General features: G+C 54.4%; 1 protein-coding gene across 6 annotated transcripts in view; it reads left to right on the top strand.

Moving 5' to 3' along the window:
- ST3GAL1 (ST3 beta-galactoside alpha-2,3-sialyltransferase 1) overlaps positions 1-19,156 on the top strand; it is a 90,654-nt gene that overhangs the window by 44,777 nt on the left and 26,721 nt on the right. For 4 of the 6 annotated variants that reach the window (XM_043483150.1, XM_043483146.1, XM_043483149.1 and 1 more), the window contains one exon: positions 3,783-3,837. The exons of the other annotated variants lie outside the window; for them this stretch is intronic. The gene's annotated coding sequence lies outside the window, so the exon portion shown is untranslated. The remainder of the gene's footprint in view (positions 1-3,782; positions 3,838-19,156) is intronic. 6 annotated transcript variants of the gene reach the window in all.

Here is a 19,156-nt window from a genome sequence, read left to right as displayed (position 1 = left end):
GTTTGGGAAATTGAATAGCTTTATCCACATGAAGTGTTTTACACAGTAAAACATTCACTAAAATGTTCTATTGTAAACAATGCTGAGCACACAGTAGGTGCTCATTGAAGACAGTCACTCTCCTGTGTTATTAGATGCTCCAGAACAATTCCATCATGTTAATCTTTGCCACTTTCATAAGGACTGCAGACTTCCTGCATATCTACCTCCCCATACACCATTAATGAAAGTTCCAAGCCTAGATAACCTTGCTTTTCTGTCCTTTAGCAAGCTTTGGCTTGATGAGAATTTTCAAACTGTGTTTGTCGACCTTTTAAAACCCCTGAGATGAGTATTTACTGCCCAAATGTGCAAGTATGTCAGAAAGATTTAATTTGGTGCTGGATATTAAGGCTGCAGATTTAAAGAGGGAAGTGACAAGGATTTCCTTTCTTTGCCCTCTGTCTGCTTGTGGCAACAAATGCTTTGGTTTATCACTCGAAATCCTGTTTGAAAAGGTCAGTGTTTATTTGTGTGAAGTACAGTGTGAGGACTCAGGAGGGAAGAATAGGAGGGGGGCGTCCTCAGATTTCTACTCCAGGCTCTGTCTGTAACCCATGATGGATTTTGCCCCATGTCCCCGTGCTGCTCCCAGCTGGGGTCGGCGCCCCGGGCAGAGGAGGACCGCCGAGGCCAGGCACGTGATACTGTCAGTGATGAAGCCCAGTTACCTGTCCCCATCTTGCCCGCAGCCTTCAGTCCACTCTCTCGTGGTTCCTGCCGTTCCCATTTTCCAGAGGAGGAGACTGAGGCTCCAACGCTCTCAGCACTGGCTTCAGGTTGCCCGGCTAGTGAGCAACAGGACCTGTAGCTTCCTTTGGATGGCCACGAGCACCCCGCCCAAAAGCCTGTACTCTGCCCCGACTGCTCTCCCCAGCAGGTCCTCCCCACTCTTCCTGCGCCCTGTCCATTTGATGTGGGGTGACATGAAGGGGGGCAGATTTACGGCCCTTGTGGAAATGCTTATCAGCCTCATGTCGGCCGGGCGCCTTCATGTGAAAGCCCAAGAAACTCTTTGGAAAGTGGAGCTGATGTTCCGAGGGCCACTAATGGGTTTACTCACGAGCCTTGATCACTGGCTTTGAAATATGATCACTGGCTTTGAAATATTCGGTGTGAAAGATGGACTTGGCCTGGCAAACCCCAGTGGGACAGGCATGCACTGGTTTCCCAAGGACAGAGCTCAACCAGAGGAGGTGACAAGGTCAGGGTCATGAAGAGTTGCTTGTCTTTGCTAATTTGCTGGGTGACAAGCCTCTGCTCCCCCCGCCCTGGGGGAGGGGAACCGCATGATCAGGCCCTACTTCCTCGTCCTGTAAAATCATCCCTTGGCTCAAAGTGCTGGGCTTGGGGGGGAGTTTGCCCGGCTCTTTCCTGCCTTACAACCTTGCACGGACTCTCCCCTCCACCTGCTCTCTGCTCTCCTCACCCCTGCCTTTGCACGGCCGGCTCACTCAGGAGCTCAGCTTGGATTTCACCCCAGGGCCAGCTTCCCTGTCCCCCGCTGTCCCGCCATCCCCTTGACTTGGCTGCCCAAGTGTCCCCGTGCTCCGCTCTGTGTGATGACCGAGCTGCGAGAGGAGAAGGCTGTTTCCTCGCTCACCGTGGGGTCACCATCACCATTCTGCTGCTCTCTATGAAGCCAGGAGTTTGGACCAGACGGTGGACCCCGGAGCCTCCCTGCTCTGGAAAACAAGTTCTTGGAACTTCAGAGCACTTCACGTTGAGGCTTTCTCTTCCTGACGTCAGACCAGCCTCACCCAGGGGGGCCAGATCTCTCCCAGCAGAGCCTGAGGCAGGGACTTGGTGCATGTGGGTTACTGAGGAGGCAGGAAGGGAAGACAGAGGCTGGCCAGGGAGGTGTCTCAGGATGGAATCAAGCTTCAGCCTGGCCCCAGGGGACCCCAGAGCATACAGGGCATCCACCAAGGGCTAGTTCCACGTGGAGGCAAAGAGGGGTCACCTTCGAGCAGCTCTGATTCCCTCTGTCATAGACTGGGGGCCAGGGGTGGTCTCCTCCCTGGCTGGGCAGCTCCTGTCTGGCCAGGACAGTCCTTTGGAGGAAGAGGCAGCTGCCAGCAGCCAATAGAGACAGCAGCCACCCAGGAAAGGCTCTCTGGGCTGGGCGCCAAGAGGAGCCACTCTCCGGGGACCCAGCCCCGTCCCCCTGCCTGACCCTCGCTGAGGAAATTCAAACCCGAGACCTGCACCTCTGGGTGAAGTGACTCCAAGGATCACTGGGAGTCATTTGCTACCTGAGGAAGGGCTTCTAGTTACCAACCCTTGCCCCTACAGGCACTCAGGTTTCCTGCCTGTCCTCCAGGACAGCCCCAGGGAGGAAAGAAGTAATGGTTTCTCCTTTCTTAAGGTCCCTACTATGTGCCAGGAACGGTTCTGGACGCTTTAAGGGTATGATCTCAAAATCTACCTCTCCCACCAAGCCTGAGAGGTGGGGCTTACAGTGCAGATAGCAGCATTGTGAATCAACTATGCGCGTGTGCTAAGTCGCTTAAATCGTGTCTAAGTCTTTGCAGCCCCATGGACTGTAACCCGCCAGGCTCCTCTGTCCATGGGATTCTCCAGGCAAGAATACTGGAGTGGGTTGCCATTTCTTTCTCCCAGGGCTCTTCCCAACCCAGGGATCGAGACCGCATCTCTTATGTCTCCTGCGTTGGCAGGAGGAGTCTTTACCACTAAGGCTTCAATGAAAAGAAGTCCTCCTTTCATATGGTTTCCATGGAGAGTTGGAGGTAGCCTGGCCCCACCCTAGGCAGTGACTCCCTCCTGCCAGCCGGGGCGACTGTGGTGTGGACACTAACGTGCACAGGTCGTTCATTATTGATGGGCAGAGGTCAGCGAGCTCAGGTCAGGGGGAGAGAAAGCGGCCCTGGGGGTTTTGAGTATTCGTAAGGTTGTTTTCGCCCCCACCCCCAGGAGGGACAGCGCTTTGCACACCTCACAGGTGACGGGAGCTGGTGGAGCATGAGGCTGGAGCTGCTGCAAGCCTGCAGGTTTATGTGTAATAATAACACTGTAGGATGTCATCATTGTTGTTTAGGGAGGGCCCTCCCTGCTCCTTCACATTTAGGAAAAACAGCTAAATAGCGATGACGCCTCCTGATTCCTCAGATTCAAGTTCTCTCCCCCTTCCCAAAACACCCAGCGGTCTGCTGCCGGTTAGAATGTTCAGGGATCAGACCCCGTGCCCCGCCTCCACGTGTGATCTGGGATTTGCCACCAGTTCACCCACAAGTGCCACCTGCCCGTGTCTGTCCTCTGGTTAGAGAAGGGCTTCGACCCCACAGGCTTCCAGCCCCGCTCCGACCCCACCAGGCTTTGCCTGACAATCCTCAGTCTCCTCCTGTGTCCCATGGGAAGCTGTAGGTTAACCCACGTGTGAAGCGTCTTAAACTCAGTGCAGGGCGCACAGCGGTCGTGGGTCCGAGCACACCCTCCTGTCTGCGCTCTAGAGCAGGAAGCCGGCTTAGCGATCAGGCAGCCGGAGCTTTCATGCTGGGTGTGGAACAGGAAGCCTGCACCCTCAGGTCCCCCGACTCCCCCCACCCCGGGACTCTGAAGGTGACTGCTGTCCCTCTGCGCTCCGCGGCTCTGTCGCTGCTCACCAGCGCTCAGCATTCACTCTGTCTGAGCTGAGCATGAGGCAGGCGCTCTCTTTAGATCTTCACACCCTCTCTGTAAGACTGAGTGTGGGTTTTTTTTTTTCTCTTTTGGCCATTTTTCAGATGAAGAAACAGAGGCTCAGAGAGGTTAAGGGACTCCCCCGAGATCACACAGCCGGTAAGTGGCAGAGTTGGACTTTGAACCCAGCTCTCTTTGACACCAGAATCTGTGCTCTTAATTGCCTTGTTTTCTGTGCCTTAAGCTGTTGGATCATCCTCTTAAACCTGAGTGTGGGAGACCTGTGGCTTGGTGACTATTTTATTTCTTCCTGTGCTTCCTACAGCATCCAGAACACAATAGGCTCTCCATACCTACATGGTGTTTAGAAGGCAAGCCTTTCTAATCCCACTTGGTTGTACAGTGGTCAGGTAATGGGGTGTGTATCTAATCACTGAACTGTCCTGGTTAACTACTTCCACTTTTTGACACATTCAAATACATCAGTATCTTCAGTGTTCTTGCCTGGAGAACCGCATGGACAGAGGAGCTTAGGGAGCTGCAGTTTCCATGGGGTCACAAAGGGTCAGACAGGACTGAGTGTCTAAGACACACAGGTTCATCAACATCTCCAACAGATACAAATAAGAAATGCGTTATTACCCCCTTATTGTAAAGACCAGATAACCCTACGTGCAGACTGTATCCATAGACTGTTTTGAAGATGAGTGGGTCTTTTTGTTGTGATTCCAAAAGTAGGAATGTCCCCCAGGGTGGGACGGAGGGCAGGGCTGTGAGTGCAGCCGGAGCCGCCTGCTCCTCCCCCCGTATCTAAACGGGCTCCCGCTGTGTACTGGTGCTCTCCCCCAGCCTTCCTCCTGCAGCCTCGCCTTGGCTCTGACTACGTCCACTTTGCCTTGGTCCTCCTGCTTCTCACGTCTCTTCTCTTCCCTCTCCTCTTTCTCATCCTTGAAGCCAGTCTCTTCCTTTTCAGAAGATTTCCTATTGAAAACCCTTTGAATATGAGCAAGCCCCATTTAGTAACATGACCACACGCAAACTACCTGATTTGGTCTCCAAACTCCTCAAAGAAAAACCCTGGAGTGGGGGTGGAAGTGGGTGTGACGTTCATAGGCCACCAGTGTGGACTTTGGGTGTGGTCTATTAACGGTTTTGGTTTTTGAACCCCTTTAGAGGCCCAGCAGCTGGGCCGGGGGTCCCCCCACCAGCCATGTGGCCCGGAAAAACTGAGTTTCAGTAGCTCATTTCTGCCTGGGTGAGATTCAGTTTAAAGAAAACATGAAAACCACAGTCGATGTCCTTGTCCAGAAGTCTGGAAAGCTGGTTCTAAGCCTGGTTCTGCCACATCACCTGGTGTGGACTTTGCTAAGTCCCTCGTCTTCATGGGGGCCTCAGTTTGCCCGTCTGTACAGTGGGTTATGGACCAAGTACAGCTAAGACTGACCCCCGGCGGTGGTTTTTCAGCTGCGGCCTCGGTGAGCCTTTGACGATGCTTTTGCAGATTCCTGGGTTGATAGGAAGAGCCACGGGGCAGAGGACTGAGGGAGAGGTGGCGTGTGATCAGAACAATGCTGTACCCTGATCAGGACAGGCCCAGAGCCAGATGCACACGTGGGTCCAGGGATGAGCCTCCCGTGACTGACAGGGGCCATCCCGCTCCAGGGAGGTCAGTCAGAGGCTCAGACCAGACCCATGGGCCCCGCAGCGGGCCAGGTGCCTCTGCACAGGCAGTGTACCTGTGTCATGTTCCAGCCACAGAGGAACTCGGCAGGCAGCTCTCACACCTGCAGGCCACACCTCTGGGCACCGTACAGATACACAGTGCGGTTTTGTAGTATTTGGGGGTTTGCTGCTTTTGCAAAAACCAAAGGAAGTGTGTAGGCTGGGCTGACTTCCCCTCCCTGAGGATGGCCGATCTGCCTGGGCAGGGACCAGCAGAGCTGAGCGAGGACCGGAAACCTCCAGACACAAGGTCCTCACAGAGGGCACCTGCTCCCACCCCTTGGGTGCTGTGGCCGGCCGTTCACGTGTCAGGCCAACTGAGTTGTCTTTGGAATCGTTCCATTTGCCGTATGAGGACACCAAGGCTGGGAAGTGACCAAGACCCCTCACCCACACTGTGCACACAGCAGAATGAACCTCTGCTCCCTGAGATTGGACCACTTCTCGCCCTGCTGTCGGACCACGTGGATCCGTTGAGGCCCCAGAGTGGTTCTCAGTGGGGTTGACGCAGCAGTGAGGGATGCTGAAGTTCCTGCCCCCCTGGTTGGTGGGGAGACAGATAGACAAAGAAAGAAGAAACTCGGCGTACAATGGAGTGTCCTTTTGTGATTAAAGCTATGAGGGAAAATGCAGCTAAACAAAAGGGCTAGTGACAAGAGTGACCCCTAGAGTGATCCTGTCTTAAGGTGGTCAGAGAAAACCTCTTCAAGGAGAGCAGCTGGGCAGAAGCATGCATGCAGTGAGGGAGTGAGCCCCGTGGGCTCCACCCTAAGACAGTCTAGGTGAGGGAAGAGCATGTGCAAAGGCCCTGGGGCAGGGCATGTGCTTACTATACCTCGCACCCTTGGCATCTGATGGTCTGTGTATTTGCCTCCCCACCTTCCCAGCAACAGCTCCTGATCATCTGCGTTATTCCCTCCATCCGTCACCTCCACATGTCTAGGGCTGTGGCAGGGACTAGCCGTTGCATGGTAGGAAAAATCAGACAGAACTGAATGGGGCTGAGGGAAGGTGCAACTCTAACAAGAAATTGCTGGTCTCACTCCTTCATCATCTTTGCACAGTTCACTCTTGGGTGGCTTCGCTAGTGGCTAAGTCAGTAAAGAATCCGCCTGCCATGCAGGAGACATGGGTTCAGTCCCTGGGTCGGGAGGATCCCCTGGAGGAGGGCAGGGCAAGCCACTCCAGTATTCTTGCCTGGAGAATCCCCATGGCCAGAGGAGCCTGGTGGGCTGCAGTCCATGAGTCTGACACCACTGAGCTACTAAGCACAGCGCAGTGCCCTTGGGTGACACTTGGAATAGTTTCACATTCTTGCTTTGTGTTTATTCTCATAATGCATGTTTAAACCAAGACTGAGTTTTCAGCATGCTGTGATGCACTAGTTTAAGCTCATCTTTCCAAGCAGGGCAGGAACCTGGATTCTAAAACCACAGGAACAGAGCAAGAAAGTAGGCTGGGGCTGCACCGCTGACCTCAAGCTGGGCGCAGGAGAGGAGGTCCCAGTGCCCTGAGCAGGGCCTGGGGTGGGGGTGGGGGCGTGGGCCTGGCCATTAGCGGGCTGTGATCTTGAGCAGACCCCGTCCCCTCGGGGCTCCGTTTGTTTCCTGTGCATCCTTGGTACTGGTGCTTGTCCAGCTCCTTCCGGAGCAGCTCACAGCCCGGCTGTGCCAGAAGGGACATGCTCTGGGGATGAGGGATGCCAGCTTCTAATCTTCCTGCTGCCAGCACGTTGGCCACCTTGGACAGGTCACATCCTCTCCTAGAGCCTTCGTGTCTGCACCTGCGGGGAAGAAAAAGTGGAAAGGCCTGGTTCTCCCTGTGATCTTCTGCGATCTCAAAATGCCACAAGCCTTTGCCTCCAAGGCTGGCAGCAGCCCAGCCCAAGGACAGAGCCTTCTAGCAGCGCCCCTTTGATTCTGTAGACCTGGCGCTCTCAGCAGAGAGGTGCCCAGTGAAGAGGGCACGACCTTGGCCGTCCTGCCTCAGGCATTCAGCTTAGAGCTTCAGATAGTCCTCACCTCCCCCTGATCTGAGACCTGCGGCTGCAGAGCCAGAAACTCATTTACCAGAGCAGAGGAATATGTCTGTTTCTTCAGGGCCCAAAAGGACTTATTAAGTCTTCCATGAACTGAATTTCATTCAGCTGGAAAAAGAATAATCAGAGAGCAGTTCCGCCTGGTTACTTGAACGTTTCTCATAAGAAAGGGTCAAAAAGCTCCTGTACCGTGTGGCTCAGCCCGCCCTGCTTCCTCCCCAGGGAGCAGGCAGCCTGGTGGTTGACCAGCAAGCCCATCCACATCATTGGGCTATCCACCTGTCCATCTACCCATAACAGGCCCCCACGAGGGGCCAGGGCCAAAGGCACCAGAGACACAGTCTGTGCATTCAGAGCAGTTACGGCTCAGTCTGACAGTTTCCTACATCTGGTCGAACTCTAGAGAGTCTGACTGAGTTCACTCTTAAGGTCACAAAAATGTGAACATTCAGAAACTTTCACTTTTCTATATTTTCCGTTTTCCCCAATGTTAACTCCAAATTCTTTGGCTCAACACATTCTTTGTTTGCTAACTAAAGCTAATGTCTGTCTCTCCTTTAATCAGTGCAAATTTTCTTCTGGTCCATTTCATTCCATCCAGTACATCCCAGCCTCATGTGAATTCTGGGGAAAAGGAGAGGCGAGGGAACCAGGGAAGTTCCTGGGAAAGTGGTGCTGGAGACATGAAATTCACCAGCCGGGAGGGGACAGGAAACAGCCACTCCATCAACAAGGAATTTTGGCTGATAACAAAATACTTTAAGATATGGAAAGTAAACTCTGGGGTTTGATTTATTCCACTTACAAGCTAATGGGTGTAAGGTCTGGGGTTTGATTTATTTCACTTATGAGCTAATAAATTAACTTGTTAGTGTTTCGGGGATGCTGGCAAAACAGAAGAGTCCTATGTCAGAGATGAGAGACTTGTGAAGTGGGAGAGACCCTACTCCTTTCATGCCTGGAGCCTCAGCTCAGGGTGAGTTCTTCTGTACAGTCAAAGCTATGGTTTTTCCAGTAGTCATGTATGGATGTGAGAGTTGGATCTTAAAGAAGGTTGAGCACTGAAGAACTGATGCTTTCAAATTGTGGTGTTGGAGAAGACTCTGGAGAGTCCCTTGGACTGCAAGGAGATCTGACCAGTCAATCCTACAGGAAATCAGTCCTGAATACTCATTGGAAGGACTGATGCTAAAGCTGAAACTCAAATACTTTGGCCTCCTGATGCAAAGAACTGACTCCTTGGAAAAGACCCTGATGCTGGGAAAGATTGAGGGCAGGAGAAGAGGACGACAGAGGATGAGATGATTGGATGGCATCACCAACTCAATGGACATGAATTTGAGCAAACTGGGAGATGATGAAGGACAGAGGAGCCTGGCGTGTTGCAGTCCATGGGGTCACAGAAAGTGGGACACAACTTAGCGACTGAACAATAACAATATAACGTAGTCAATACTTTCAGAGGTTCAGTTCAGGAAACAAAAAGGAGTGAAAGTTCTTGGTACCATTTCCTAGGTCATAGATTATCAGTAGGCACTTATTCTCTACGCCTGCTTATCTACCTATAAAATAGGAAGGAAATAAGCACCTAGGCGTATATGATGAATCAGAAGACCATGTACTTATTATTTGCATTAATGTGAGGAAGCAAACTCACCCTGATAATTCAGCCTTCTAGGTTTTGGATTATTCCTTTCTTAACTGAGGTTGAAACTGTTTGAGTTGCAGCTCTAGTTCACAGCACACATGCAGGCACCTGTGTGGAATTCACCTGCCAGGATCTTCCCTGATAAAGATGCTGGTCATTCACTGGGAGAGGGGAGGACATGAAGGTGAAAAGGGTCAGGTTCCCAGAGAGCAAAAGAATAGAGCAAGAGAGAAAACAGCTGAGGCAGCCCCTCTTCAGATCTTGCCCCAGTGGACAAAAAAAAAAAAAAGCATCATCAACAGTCCATCTAATAAAGAAATGGAAAATTTTATTTGAGCCAACCTGAGGATCACATGTTGGCTTAAAACTCAACATTCAAAAAACTAAGATCATGGCATCCGGTCCCATCACTTCATGGCAAATAGATGGGAAACAGTAGATATAGTGACAGACTTTATTTTGGGGCTCCAAAATCACTGCAGTTGGTGATTGCAGCCATGAAATTAAAAGACACTTGCTCCTTGGAAGAAAAGCTAGGACCAATCTAGACAGCATATTAAAAAGCAGAGGTATTACTTTGCTGACAAAAGTCCATCTAGTCAAAACTATGGTTTTTCCAGTAGTCATGTATGGATGTGAGAGTTGGACCATAAAGAAAGCTGAGAGCTGAAGAATTGATGCTTTTGAACTGTGGTGTTGGAGAAGACTCTTGAGAGTCCCTTGAACTGCAAGGAGATCCAACCAGTCCATCCTAAAGGAAATCAGTCCTGAATATTCATTGGAAGGACTGATGCTAAAGCTGAAGCTCTGATACTTTGGCCATCTGATGCAAAGAACTGACTCTTCTTCAACACAACTGAAGCGACTTAGCACCGCACGAAGATTATAACCCAGGAGACATTCTTTCAGAAAGCTTGGAGGACTATTCCTCATGTTAGAAATCAGAGCACAGTTATGCACATTTTGGAGACAAAAAGTTCTACGTCAGATGACATGTTATGGACAGTTTACACAATCCAGATCTACACATCCAAAGCAAGCAATGGGTTATATGGGTCTTCGTGAACCTTCACAAGATTAAGAAGAAAGTTTATCTCCTGAGGAATATGGTGGCCCTTGATGAGATGAAGGAGGAATCTTCTAAGGAAGTGAAAGAAAGTGAAAGTGTTATCACTCAGTCGTGTCCGACTCTTCGAACCCATGGACTGTAGCCCACCAGACTCCTCCGTCCATAGGATTCTCCAGGCAAGAATCCTGGAGTGGGTTGCCATTTCCTTCACCAGAGGATCTTCCCAACCCAGGGATTGAACTCAGGTCTCCCACATCGCAGGCAGATTCCTTACCATCTGAGCCATCAGGAACACCCGTCTTCTAAGCAGGTCTGGTCAATGCAGATGCACAACACACACACTAAAATGAAACTGTTAGTCGGGCTTCCCTGGTGGCTCAGACGGTGAAAAATCTGCCTGCAGTGCGGGAGACCTGGATTCGATCCCTGAGCTAGGAAGATTCCCTGGAGAAGGGAATGGTGGTCTGGTTAATAGGGATGCACAACGCACCCTAAAATGGAAGGAGCAGGCCCACATGGACAAAGATAACCTTTGTGTTTAAATTTTTCTTGTCTTGCCATAAAACATGGGCTTGATTTCGTTATCCATCACTCTTACCCTGTACTGTATATCTGGGGAGGGCTGTAGTTACCCCAGTGTCCCTCCCACAAACTCCAGTGGCCCCTGTGTCAGCTCAGGATACTCAAACACAAGCATGTGCATTGCCCCGTGGCTGGGTGAGGTCACCCAGCTGGCAGAATAGAAGCGCTGGGACTCTCGGGTGGACACCCTGCCTGGTGTCAGGTACGCTCCGCCAGACCCCGAGACATGCCTGAACCCGCCAGCCCGGCCAGCCTCTGAGACCCCAGGGCAGCAGTCAGTCTCTTTAAAGCCCACCTCTCACCACAGCATTTCAGGAAAAGATGAAAGGAAGTCTGTGCTTTAAAGCAGATTAGGCAGAACGAGAGGGTTTGAAAGTGCCACGCTCCCCAAGTGGGAGGCTCTTTGATGGGCGACAGGGGACAGACCCTGCAGTCTCCCGCTCTCGGCCAGGGAGCTGGGGCAGAACGGCTTTGTCCCCAAGCACCTGTGGCCACAAGGGGAGCATTTGCCGTCTGGGGCGGGTCAGTGTAGCTCACTCTTTCCTGCCTTCCTGCTTGACTTGCCTCCCCCATTGCATAGAGGATGGGTAGTAGCTGTGAACACTTTGTAGGGAGGGGTGGGAGTGGGAATAGGGCTGAGTGGGGGTGTGACCTTCCAGGCGGTGTGGATGCACCCACAGCGGGGGTGTTGGGCTCCAGCTAGGACCCCAGCCGTGAGAGCAGCTCAGGCTGTGGGGCAGACACTTAGGTGCAGAGCTCAGGATCTCTATCCTAGATCACCTTTTCGTGTCCCTCTTACCACATGTACAGCCCTGGGCCAAATGGCTTAACCTCCCTCAGCCTCCATTTTCCTCATCTGTAAAATGGGCGTATTAATAGGCTTAGTGAGTTCACAGGAAGAAAGCTCTTAGACCAGTCCTTAGAGGTACACTCAGCACAGCCAGGGCACAAGTTATGTCTGCTCTTAACACTCTTAACAGAGGAGGAGTCGGATAGGCTACTGGCCTCTGTGGAGCTCACAGCTCTTCTCCGTCTCATTCCCAAGGTGTGGGTTTTTACGGTTCCGATTTTGCACACACAGGATCAGTGTAGTCAGGGTGGCTGGTCACATAGCTAATCATGCTTCGGGACTTCAGTCCTCCATCCTTGGAACTTTAGTCCTCCGTCCTGGGAACTTCAGTCCTCCGTCCTCTTTCTACTTCCCTCACAGGAAACAGAAACTGGCCCGAGTTCTGTGTCTCCATCCCCTGCTTGCCGGATGGCTGACCATGATCGTGTGCTTAAACTGCCTGAGCCCCTTTGGTCAAATAAGGCCTTGGACAATGAGCACTTATTATTAATAGATGGCATTCGTTCATTACAGACGGCGAGATGCAAGGCCGAGGGGCCAAAGCTCCAGCAGCGGGAGAGGACCACCTGCCTGTGGGCACCCCTCACATCCCCCAAGGGGGATTAAGATGCAGGGCAGGGCCTCCCGCGGGCACGGCAGCCTCAGGATGGCCTTGACCCTCGGTTGAATCTCAGGCTCATCCCTGGCCAGGTGCCCTTGAACAAGAGCCCTCACCTTTGACCTTGATGGAGATAGCATCACCCCCTCACGGCCTGGGAGGAGCGCCCAGCTCGGTGCCTGACGCCCAGCTGTGGATGTTAGAGACAGGTCCCCTGCCCACTTCCCTGACACACACATCAGCGCTGGTTTCTCCGGGAGCCCCCAGCTGTGGGTGCAAATGGGGAATACTCACTCAGGGATCCCCGCCTCCCGTGGCTCCAAGCCTCCCTGCTGCTCCCGGCGCTGAGGACTCCTGCCACGTCCCCCACGTGTGCAGGTCGTCCCTGGTCTCTGTGCTCCTGCCTGGCTCTCTGGGCCTCTGCTGCCCGCAGCTGCTGCCCGCAAGCTACCCGACCTCAGCCGCCAGGAGCTCACTGGGGCCCCCGACACCATCCTTGCGCGTCTGCTCAGACACCCTTGCTCTCAGTCCCCCCGGTGGACAGCTGCACAGCCCCTCATCAAGAGGGCAAGGTGTTCCTCCTTCCCCAAGTTTGGGGCTAGGGAGGGGGCCCCGCGTAGGTGACTTGGGCCCAGAGTGCTGCGGGCTTGAATACACAGAGCGGCCCCTCCTCTCTTCCCAGACGGGGCTCGGCCAGGGGAGGGGAGCTGGGCCAGTTCTATCCCAGTCACCCCACTGGACACCATGACAGTCCTCCGACTGCTGACTTCCAGGGATGGTTTGTGCCCGACACGTGCTTCCCTGGGGCCCCTGCCCACCCCAGGGCACAGGTGGGTGCTGGGCTCCTCGCCGCTTTGGCTGCTGGGTTTATCCGGCAATCTGAGCCCCCATTCTGGACGTCACCAGAGATCAGCCCCCCCCAACACCCCTCCAGGAGCCGATTGGGTGCCCTTTGTTAATCATTGGAGTTCAGATCTCCCCTTGAAGTCAGGGGGCCTGGCAGGAAGTCAGGGAACCCCCAGCTCTTCAGAACCAAGGGCAGACACCCGAGGTGAGGGTGTGGTGGAGAAAGACATTCTGAATCGTCTTTGCTTTGTCGTGACTTCTCCGCCACCCAAATCAGGAAACCCCTCTTTCTTCTGGGACCTGGTGTCTGCCTGGAGGTGCCTACACAGGGCAACTCCTGAGATTCCTGACCACGTTACACACTTTGGATATTGTGTGGATGCCTTTGGACTCCAATTTGAGCATCCCTCAGTCTACACACATAAGGAGATTTGTGGATTTAAATTCCCTTTTGTGCAGCTCAAAGCATGAAAATTGATCCAGCTCCTTCTCATATGACCCTAATCCTGGTTAATCATGTTTCTCACGGGTGCTTCTCCAAACCGCCAGCTCTGAAGTCCAGCTGGTGCGTCCGGGAACCTCTGCTTTCTCCTCCAGCTCCCCAGCACAGGAGCAGGCAAGAGGTTCTAGGGTGAGGAGAGGATTTACAAGTCCTAGAGAGAGTCCCCCCAACCTGCTGCACTTCTTGGGTGTGGGGGAAATGGGCAAACAGAGAAGTCATTGCAGGAAGGAGTGGGGGAAAGTGAAGTCCCCCAAACGGCTTCCCAACGCACCAAGATGGAGGCAGGGCTGCTCTCCTCCAGGGAGCGTGGTGTGCTCACCCTCTGGTCCAGGCTCCATGTGCTGGTTGTTGATGCCATCTGCTGCTCACAGACCTTCTCTGGCTCCCCACTGCCTTCATCCCAAAGTCCGCATTCCTACAAACTTCCGTCACCGGGCCCCCACCTACCACAGTCACTCCTAAGGGCACCGTGTTTTCCAGAACTGTGCCCCCCATCACCACCACCTCCACCAACTCACTGTTTGGGAGACACCTGGTTTCCACCACCTCTCCGATCGCCTCCATCAGCCCCAGGCCCCTGCTGTGTTCAAGGTCCAACTCCCTGCCCATCTCCACACAAGCTGTGTCCCTTCTCCCTTTGGTGGTTACTAACCCGCCACTTCCAAATCCCTGGGGCCCTTGGCATTCCCTCCTTAGTGATGCTGGCCCCCCATGGGCTGCTGCCCAGGGGGGCCTCACTATCTAGCGGTGAAGAGACACACGGCAGTGCTCACTGAGGTGTTACAGGTGTCCTCTCATGCCCAGGTGAGAAGCAGTTCCACCCAGGAGGGCGGCATTGAAGAGACCTTGGGAATCAGCCCTAGCCCGCCACGGCCATGTGACCCCAGCTCTGCCTTGAACCAAGGAGGTGATAATGCTACCTTCCCCAGAGGACTCAGGACTGCCTCCTTCACACCCGGGCTGGTCCCTAAGAAGCCATGTGGCCTTGAAGGGTGTCCACCCCGGAGATCCTCGAGGTGCCTTGAAGGTGTCCAGCAAAGAAAGCATCAGATAGTGACACAGCTGGATGGGTGGGTTTCGAGAATAGATGGGGAGACAGGACAAAGGTACCACTACCTGTGGCCAGCAGATCTGGTTAGAGATGTTCTATGAGCCTTGTCTTCAGTCGCTCAGTCATGTCTGACTCTTTGCAACCCCATGGATTGCAGCACTCCAGGCTTCCCTGTCCTTCACCATCTCCCAGAACTTGCTCAAACTCATGTCCATTGAGTCAATGGTGCCATCCAATCATCTCATCCTCTGTGGCCCCCTTCTCCTCCTGTGTTCAGTCTTTCCCAGCATCAGGGTCTCTTCCAATGAGTTGGCTGTTTGCATCAGGTGGCAGAAGTATTGGAGTGTCAGCTTCAGCATCAGTTCTTCCAATGAGTATTCAGGGTTGATTTCCTTCAGGATGGACTGGTTTGATCTCCTTCAGTCTAAGGGACTCTCAAGAGTCTTCAACACCACAGCTCGAAAGCCTTAGTCCACAGGAAAAACAATGAGGATTCTGTCTGATACCTGGATATTTAAGTCCAGCAGAAGTCAGAGAATTGACGAGTGGGAGACAGCTGGTGACTTGTTCACAGACAGGGCCTCAGGAGTGGGTGGAGTCAAGTCTCAGGCGCCACCCAGAGCAGTCAAGGGCTGAAGGGCCCTTGGTCTGTGACTCACCTGTGATCCAGCAGGAGGCAGCGCTGGGAGGCGGCTGGTGGGTGTGACCCCGGAGCCTGGAGGCAGGGCTTGTTAGGGTGCCCCCTTGTGGGACCTGGAGTGCGGTGAGCCTGGAGCCTGCATGGCACCCACAGGGACGGCCGCCCCTGTGCTGTCCCTGCCCCAGGTTGTCTCAATGGCCGGAGGAGGACAGGGAGGCTTCTTGATGGTGAGTCTCAGGCAGCGTTGGGAGCAGGGCTGGGAGGATTCCAGAGGGAGCCTGAGCCAACTCTTCCTGAAAAGCCCTCCGAGCTGCTGCGACTGTTCTTGGAGCAGCTGTTTCTCTGGGGAGACAAGGGGTGGGGAAGCGGGGCTCCCTGCGGACCACACCCCCAGGGGTGATCTTTGCAGGATGCACACGGCCCATTCAGAGTGGGCCATCTGGGGCAGGTGTGGCCAGGCTGATTCTCGGGTGCGGTGTGGTCCCTGGGGATGAAAACCATGGGGTGTTTCTAATCCTGGGGCTGAGGAGGCCTGAGACCCACAAACAGTCACTGCATGAAGAGGGCTGTTGACAGGAGCCAGAGGCCACCAGGTCTTGACTGCCCCCGTGGGGGTCGGGAGGGACCAGAGCCCTAAGTGTCTGGCCTCAGCAGCCGTTCTCCTTCCAGTCTCCTGTCTGTGCCCGCACGGCCCAAAGCCGACCAGCGTGGGAACTCACGGTTGAGGCCACAGGCAACCCTGGGCACAGAGCAGGGTGCCAGGAGTGGAGGGAAGGAAAGCCGAGGCGCCCAGCTCACCGCCCGAGCCCCCAGAAGGCCAGGCTGCACACCTTCGGCCCTCCCGGGAACACAGGGATGGCCGGGCAGGGGCGGTGCTGCATGCGGGAGGTGCCCTGTGGGCGCCCCAACCCGAGGGGCTTAGGCAAGTCGGCACGTTCCCGAGCCTGACCTCCCCTCTGCTTCAAACCCCGCAGAGGCTTCCCCTGGCTCCAGTATGGTATGTGGTTCCAGCCCTTGCCTGACCCGTCCCCACCCCCAGCCCCATCTTGCGTCTTCCTCTCTCTGTTTCTGCTCGACTTGACCACCTCTCTCAGTTCCTTCCAGCCCACCTGCTTTCCTGACAGGCCTCTGCACCTGCAGCTTCCTTCGCCCGGAGGCCCCTGTCCTCTCTGCCCAATTACTGACCCATCCTGCGGTCCTCTGGCCATTAGCACTTTCTTAGGGGGCCCGCTGACTCACCCCCAGCTCTCTCTTCGATCACACGAAGGAAAGGGTAACAGCTGGTTCTCCAGAGGAAAAAATCCAATACAGTAGATGTGTGTGGATACTGAGAGGTTAAATTTTAGGAATTGGCTTATGCCATGGGGCGGGGAGGGGGCGGGGAGGGGGCGGGCCTTCCCTGGTGGCTCAGTGATAAAGAGCCCGCCTGCCAAAGCAGGAGATGCGGGTTTGATCCCTGGGCTGGGAAGATCCCCTGGAGAGGTAAATAGCGACCCACTCCAGTATTCTTGCTGGGAAATCCCACGGACAGCGGTGCCTGGCGGGTTATAATCCATGGGGTCAAGAAGAGTCAGACATGACTTAGCGACTGAAAAACAGCAACAGCGCGCAACGCGGGGCTGGCAGACTCAAAATCTGGGTGGCAGACCTACAGCCTGGAGACTCAGGCGGGAGTGGGTGATGCAGTTGCGGCTGACGTTGCAGCCGTAAGTGTGAACTCTGTACGGCCAGCTGGCGGGCTGGCAAGTCAGGCAGGATTTTTGTGTTACTTATCATCACAGCCTGTTTGCCTCTCCCTGAGGCCATCTCTCAGGCCTCACCTCACCCAAGCTGGGCTGCTCTTGGATGATGTTTTCTGGGGCGATCTGGGTCTGGCTGCAGCCAAGGCTGGTCCTTCTTGAGCCGGGGGAGAGAGACACACACAGAGCTAGTCCAGGTCCAGGCTGGGCCACACGAGCCTGGCTGCCAACTTTGTGTATGACTCAGAGGGTGGGGCTGGCCTGGAGATGCTGACCAGGGAGGAAGCAAAAGCTGGGGGAGGAGCAGTCACATCTGCCCTCTGCCAGGCCCCGCGCTGGCTGCAGGCAGATCCTCATGTCACCACTGTGGCGTGTCACTGTCGGTCTCCCTCAGCTCGGACGTCACGGGGGGCTCAGGGCGGGGCCCCCACCTGCTGCGCTCCCCCTCGCCCAGTACCCCAGCTCCTTGGGATTCTGTCCCTTGACAGCTGTGGGCCTCTGTTCCCGCCTCTGAAAGATGGAGCTGGTACCCAGCCCCAGAGCTGTGACTGTCCAGTACTGTGGGTACACAGGGTCTGCAAAGGGCCTCCATAAGCAGGTGAAGTCCCCTGATGACAGATTATTCAGCGCCTTAGGCGGCCCCCTCAGCCCCTGCTGGCTGCTTCCCCCGTCCATCCCAGCCCATGATGCCCTCTACCCTCCTGACCCCGGCAAGTGTGGAAACAGCCACGCCAGGGTAGCTGCGTGAAAGACCAGGTTCCTTCTAAGGATTCAGGCGGCCTTGGAGTCAGGCGCCTGGCTCTGCACTTTGCCATGTGTCATTGGATGCGTCGCTTCCCCTTTCTGAGCTCAGTCTCCGCCGTCTGTTCAGTGAAGTGGGCAGAAAAGAGAGGGCCGGGTGGGGGTGTTAGATGGCGCTCCCTGCAGGAAATCAGAAGCCGCTGGAGGATGTCAGAAGTCAAGCCCAACATTCAGGGAGTGCTTGCTGTGTGCTGGGCGCAGATCCCTGAGTTTTGCCTGCACTGACCGGAGCCTTTCTCAGCCCAGTCCCATGAGGCATGTGTGACGTGTGAAGTGAAATGAAAGTCGCTCAGTCGTGTCCGACTCTTTGTGACCCCATGGTCACATGGAGCCTGTAACCCGCCAGGCTTCTCTGTCCATGGGATTCTCCAGGCCAGAATACTGGAGTGGGTAGCCTTTCCCTTCTCCAGGGGATCTTCCTAGCCCAGGGATCGAACTCAGGTCTCCCACATTGCAGGCGGACTCTTTACCAGCTGGGCCACAGGGGGAGCCCATGAGGTGGGCACCGCCTTATCCCCAGGTGATGATGAAGCTTCACTGAGACAGAAGCTTCAGGAGGATTTGGTTCAGAGGATCTGGGGCTTAGACAGTCATTGGAAAGGTGATGGGGGCCGTGCCCTCAGGTACATCCGTCCTGATGCTGAAGGCTGGAGCCCGGAGAGCAGGAAGCTACAAGAAGCCAGCACAGGGATTCCCTGGTGCTCCTGTGATTAAGAATCCACCTGCCAGTGCAGAGAATACGGGTTCGATCCCTGCTCCCGGAGGATCCCACTTACCGAGGGGCAGCTAAGCCCACACACCAGAACTCCTGAGCCTTCTGCCTGGAGCCCCTGCCCTGCAACAAGAGAAGCCACACAAAGGGAAACGTGTGCACCACAACAAAAAGTAACCCCTGCTCACCACAACTAGAGAAAGCCTGAGCACAGCAACGAAGACCCAGCACGGCCAAAAATAAGATAAAATTTAAAAATAACTCTTAAAAAATAAAAAGATGCCAGCACAGAGTGTGGGGATGCCCTGCAAACTGGGAGGTGGAGGGAGGCAGAGGGGTTGGTCCACAGAGCAGCCGCCGCCCCCACAGGAAGGAGGACAACCCTGTGTCCATGATGATTATCCTTCCGTTACTGCAGAGCCCTCCAATCAGGGCAAGCTGGGAAAAGTTGCTTCTAACCTTCCAGCCCTCGCGATGCAGAGGAGAGAGCAGAGACAGAATCCCTAGTCCAGTAGACGCTAGCCGTCAGGGGCCGTACAAGCAGGAAAGATCAGGATGCCCTAAAAGCCCTCGTGTTGCCCACAGGTTGATGCTCCAACAGTTAACCCTTTGAAAAGAGAAGGGCCCAGTGAATGACAGATACCCACTACACTCTAGCCCATGCATTGCTCTGGGACCCC

Source organism: Cervus canadensis, chromosome 12, assembly GCF_019320065.1.
Source record: "Cervus canadensis isolate Bull #8, Minnesota chromosome 12, ASM1932006v1, whole genome shotgun sequence".
In the NCBI taxonomy this organism is placed as follows: domain Eukaryota; kingdom Metazoa; phylum Chordata; class Mammalia; order Artiodactyla; family Cervidae; genus Cervus; species Cervus canadensis.
The sequence above is the reverse complement of the archived record's forward strand: the minus strand, read 5'-3'. Positions and strand labels throughout refer to the sequence as shown.